This window comes from Humulus lupulus, chromosome 7 (genome assembly GCF_963169125.1).
Source record: "Humulus lupulus chromosome 7, drHumLupu1.1, whole genome shotgun sequence".
Classification (NCBI taxonomy): Eukaryota; Viridiplantae; Streptophyta; class Magnoliopsida; order Rosales; family Cannabaceae; genus Humulus; species Humulus lupulus.
Genome location: NC_084799.1, coordinates 46,523,479 through 46,529,478, shown reverse-complemented (window position 1 = coordinate 46,529,478; position 6,000 = coordinate 46,523,479). Strand labels below are relative to the sequence as shown.

Genomic DNA, 6,000 nt, shown 5'->3' with positions numbered 1-6,000 from the left:
AAGAGGTGCTTATTAGCATCGTTAAATGTTAAAAGGAATGCTTATTAGCATCGCTATCTACCTATACGTGCCATAAAATGCTTATTAGCATCGTTATGGTTCTTTAATATTAGAAATGCTTAATAGAATTATGTTATGTATATGAATGCCAAGAACATGCTTATTAGCACTTTAATGCTTTTGAATGTTAAGAACATGCTTATTAGCACTTTTTTGGAACATTAATATGAATCGCCATGCTTATTAGCATGATTGTATATGTAACACCTTCACTTATTTTAGTTAAAACCATATTTGAGGTGTTACGTTTTAAAACTATATCATAATTTATTACTACAAAAGTTTGGACATTTTTTTTTTTAAACTTGAAAACTTATTTCACATTATTTACATTAAACATAAAGTGGGTCTCAAACATATTATACATAAGTATTAAATAACCCAATTTGTTTTCAAAATATAACTTCACACTTTATTACAAACATCTAACTGATAATTGAAATAACCCACAAAAAGGTCGATATGTTCATATGTACAAATCAGGGTCAGGACCATGCTTCAGTTCTCCTCATGTCATTCACACATTTCTTTCTCTACCTGCAACACAAGACAACTGTGAGCCTAAAGCTCAGCAAGCAAAGTAATGCATGCAATGCTAATGATTACTCAATATCAATGGACATACACAACTTCTTTTTACATTTTGGGCCCCTTAATATTGTGCACACTGTTTGAATTGGTCAATGCCTGCAGGGCTTGTTACACATACAATATAAAATCCCATGGGTTCTCCTCCGGCTAGCCATCACCACAGTAGGGCACATTAAAAACCTTATTCCATCGTTGCCCCGTCGGGCTCAAGAGTTAAGGCGGCCACACACTATGGTGTCAATACATATAACAATAACTCATATGGAGGAGAAATAAAAACGGAAACATGGCAAACAATATAATTGGTTCACTAAAACCTAGCCCAAATTATTGGGCAGCCACTATAAGCCTACTATAGGCCTCCGTTTACACTTATTAACACTTTCATTTGCCTTTTCAAAACAGTGGCACTGAACTTAAACTTCTTATTACAACTTTCTTTTATGTTGCAAAAAACTTGCAAAGGCATCATATAATTAATCATCATAATATCATGCATGGTCTTATATCATATAATAATTTACCATATCACTATTATGCCATGCATACAAATTTATGATGAAGTGTCAATGTATGTTAATACCACTTACTCACAAAATATTCATATAATGCATACTTTCACATAACATGTAATTCTTGTGTTGTGGTTGAGTACTTTACTTACCTTTTGTCCAAAATATATTTCACCGTGTAACAAGTGATGTCTTAGGTATTGATGTGCTTATCCTGACAATGGCATGGATTTCTCATCATAATGATGGCAGTAATACATTGAACTCTCATTTAAAAATACCCATAAAACTTCATATCAAATTTCATACCCAAAACATGCCTAAAACGCCTTAAACCACCTAGATCGAGCATTAGATTTATCTTAGACATTTGGGGAAATTTTGACAGAGTTTCCCCTTAATTTTAGCTATCCTCAAATATCAAAATCAACCAATAATCAACATCAATTAACCTGCCATAACCATATATCTCAAATACCAACATGATTCATCATAAAGTTATCATATACCGATTTTGATAAAATTCTTATCTCCTAGATCATCACCCAAATTAAATGAGTCTCCACATATATTCAAACATTTATAAACATATATACTCTCTTATAAACTCAATCAAATAACCAAAAATCAGCTTGTACTCCAAGAACCCCAAAAACCTCATAAAACACAAAATTTCACTTACCGAGCAACTTTTCGGCGAGAACAATCTCTTCAAGCTTTTCTAAACCTCAAACCACTTGGAAACCACCAAGAAATATCTTAGAAAAGATAAAATACCATAGATAAGCTCTCAGCAAAATTCAAAAAACATGGTTTAACTTCCAAGTACAAGAACTTACCATAAAAAGGCTAGAACTAAGCTTAATCTACTTCTTTGGCTTTGCTTTCACTTGGATCTCCTTAGAATTTCTTCAAACCAGCCAAGAAATGGTTTTTGGTTTTATTTTCTCTCTGTTTTTCAGAATAATGGTCGTGCAAAGTGATAAGGTTGATGAAAATTCCTTATTTTCAATGATTTAGCCTTATTGTATCAAAATTTGACACCTTTCATTTCATCATTTCAGCTTTTGACTTATGAAAACCTTATCACTTCAATAATTTCGACTTAATCATCTGCTAGGCCTATTATCCTTATGTGTAAAACACTCACACCAAACCTTAGGTCCATATGACTTCATACCCAATAGTTATGCTTACCCGATCGAGCGTAGCGCACTTATGCTAAGCTCGTTTTGACTTTGCATCAATACCACTGATTATGTATACCTCCCATCAAGAATTGATCTAATGGTTCTAAAACCATTTTTACATCATCAATGAGACCTTAATCATACCTCGATTACATTTGGTAAATCCATAAATATTCAATTTTACACCGAAATACTAGTAATCGACATTGTACTATTTTTCACTACTTAACCTATTTTGCCTTCTATATCTCACTTTCATCACTTAATTCCATGCCTTGTCCATATTTTTCATACTTTCTTATATCTTGAGCACATAAAACACCCATAAAAGACAACTCAAATGCCACAAGGTTAATAATATTGAGCATACATATAGACATCACATACACAACTTTTATACTTATACATGAAAACACTTATAAGAATATGCATATGCTCAAATTATACATATTGTATGATATGTAATGCAATGCAATCATGTGATTATTGGCTATATTATATCAAAATAATGTGGGTGCTACAGTATATGTGTGAGAATATAGGGATGCTTATTAGCATTGATATTTCTTATGAATGCAAAAGGAAGCGCTTATTAGCATTGTTATATGGACATGTAGATCAGGACATTCTCATTAGCACTGTTTTAGATACATGTATGCTAGGAAATGCTTATTAGCACTGTTAAATGTTAAAGAAAGGCCTATTAGCATCGCTATTTGTCTGTAAGTGCCAGAAAAGGTTTATTGGCACCATTACTTGTTTATAAATGCTAGGAAGTGCTTGTTAGAACCATGTTTGGATATGAATATGAATTGACATGCTTATTAGCATGACTGTTAAGTGTGAATGTTTGTTTGTCTGGTCTAGGGCCGTAGGGCGGTAAGAGGTTTAGTTATTACTACCTAACTAGCCGAATTGATTACTACAACAAGGTACACGTTTGGAAGTATGCTTCCAGGGCAGTTAGATCTGCAAGTCGGTAGGGGAGTACAGGGCGAAAATGATAATTAGGGTCAGACCCCTCCGCCAGCTCCTAAAAACTAGCAATAGGTGCTTGCTGATACGCAAGCTAGGCTGTAGAGTCAGGAAGAAGAGATTTTCCAGTTGGGACAGCAGTAGGTTCCGGTAGGGAACGCTGCGTGAGTGGCACCACCTATTGCTATAGTACCGGCCGTATAGCAGCAGTCTGAGATAGAGAACCATTGGGAGTTGTCATATGAACGGTTTAGGAAGCAGCCCCCTCCGGTTTTGAGGGTAGCGCAGATCCACTCAAGGTAGAGTAGTGGACGAGTATGATTACATCCATCCTAGACTTTATGAGGACGGTGGGCAACGAGAGAGTGGCCTGGGCCACGTATATGTTTCGGGAGGATGCTCCAATCTGGTGGGAGGTATTATTTCCGACTTGGAACATTAATACCTTGGATTAGGAAGATTTTAGAAATCAGTTCAATGAAAAGTATTATAATGAGGTAGTTAGAGCTGCAAACGCTAAAGAGTTCAGTAAATGGTTGCAAGGCAATATGTAGAGTCCCACAACTTTACTTAGCTAGTTAGATAGTAGTAGTAGTAGTAGTAGCTAGTAGTAATTATAGTATGATAGTTACTATGGATTTTGGTTCAAGCTGGAACTTAGTTGAACACTCGTAGCAACACTTATAGATTTTATAAGTTTGACCTATAGTTTAAGAATATTAATTATAACATAAGGTTTGATTAATATAGTTGATTATAAAGATGTCATTTATTATACTATAAGGTTTAGATAGAATTAATAAGATCATGACACTTGTCATGTACATGTTTATTTAAGGATTTAATTATAGTTTAAATAAAAGAAAGTTCAAGAAAGCTCTAGAATCTTCCAAGACCATTAAGAGCATGACATTTGTCACAATCTTGTTTATTTGAGGATTTAAGCATTTTAAGTGGATAATTCAAAAATAAAAGCTTCTAAATGCTCTAGACCCTTCCAGAACTTGCTGGAATCTCGTATCACTCAGTCAATCCTGATTAATCAATTAAAATTATGCTGAAAAAGTGCTATTACATGATTAATATATTCACGTATGCCGATATATCACAACATAGGAGCCGATGTATCGCCACACGGGGAATACGAAAAACATGTCAACTTCATACAAACAAAACGACGAGCACTCGGGACATAGGGCTAGGCGATATATCGCCTATGATGTGCGATATATCGGCCTTAGGGCCATAATTTCAAACGTTGTTGAAACTGAGCTTGATTCATTCCTGAACCTCTTGACTAGCCTCTGAACATTTTGACCGAGTCTTCAGCACCTGTTGAACGAATATTCAAATATTTTTCAATTAATACTCATTATTTTTATTCAAGCTAAAAGGAGATAGTTCACTCCTTGAACTATATAAATAGGACCTAGTACCCAGCCATTTTTCTCATTCTTCAAGCTGTGTTCAGAGCCTTCAAGCTGCTAGGGTTGCTATAGAGTGATAAACACTTGGGTTGGGATAAAAGCTTTATCATCTTAAGCTTTATAAACACTTGGGAAGTGAGATTTATAGTGTGTTTTCAATATCAAGGTGTAGTTCGGTGCTAGTATATTCCAAGGTATTCCTAATCTTAAGTTCATTTCTGTATGGTTCCTTAGTTTCCTTTAGTTTTCTTTACTCAAATCCTAACTCGTTGTTTCCATTCTTTGTTAGGTATTTAAGTTCTTTGAACTTAAGGTTTCTTTTCAGTAAGTTTCTTCTTGGTGGTTTAGTTCATTTCTTTATCATCTCTTTTTTTTAGAAATACTCACATTCTTATTGTTGGTTTTAGGAGTGTTACAAATCCTGTCCTTATTCTAAAAAATCCCGGTGTTGGTAAGGAAAATATGATAGATTTTGTATGCTTTTATGTTTTGATATGTGCTATGATTTATGTATGATATGTTTTTAGTATTTTAGCATATAAATTGTTTAGATAACAATCACATAATATGTTTAGATAAAAAATATATTACTTGTTTAGATAACAAGTCCCAATAATTTATTCCTTGGGCATATGATTGTTTAGACAACGAGCCCCATAAATTTATATGACTTGTTTAGATAACTAAGCCCCGTAAATTTATGGGCATATGATTGCTTAGCTAGCAAGCCCCAAGAAGTATGATGACTATTATAATGCATGTTTTATAGTCATATGTTTTGTAGTCTTATGTTTATGTTTTATGCTATATGTGCTAGTAGATTTTCCTTGCTGGGCATTAGGCTCACTCTTTTATTTTTATGTATGCAGGAAAATAGTTATGGCGGTGGAAGGATTCTTGGCAGCTTGGTTTGTGTATTAAGGATGAAGGGATTCAATGGACTGCGTGAACGATTCGAGGACAACATTATTTTTAGTCTCTTTAAATTATGCGTTATGTATTTTTCGCATTTAGCTTTGTAAACAATTTCCTTTAGTTTAAAGTTATGTTTTATTTTAAAACAATGGGATCCCATACCCCGCATTTATGTATTTCAATATTTACTTTGGAGTTTTAATAAAGTTGTGAATATTTCTTATGTATGTTTTCTCAAAAATAGTAGCTAAGTCTAGTAGTTTTTAATGGTCCAAGGTCTTAGAATTAGTTGGGTCATTACACAATATGACAGTGAGAGAGCATGCACTG

At 34.0% G+C, this 6,000-nt stretch overlaps 1 long non-coding RNA gene across 2 annotated transcripts; it reads right to left on the bottom strand.

Annotated features, from left to right (window-relative positions):
• Positions 1–373: 373 nt before the first annotated feature.
• Positions 374–2,137, bottom strand: LOC133789577 (uncharacterized). 2 transcript variants are annotated; one of them, XR_009873619.1, is made up of 4 exons: positions 2,003–2,137; positions 1,846–1,921; positions 1,316–1,377; positions 374–597 (listed from the first exon to the last, which is right to left on the bottom strand). It is a non-coding gene; the product is annotated as an uncharacterized LOC133789577 (long non-coding RNA). The 2 variants fall into 2 exon arrangements; XR_009873618.1 differs by lacking the exon at positions 1,846–1,921.
• Between the last annotated feature and the right edge of the window lie 3,863 nt (positions 2,138–6,000).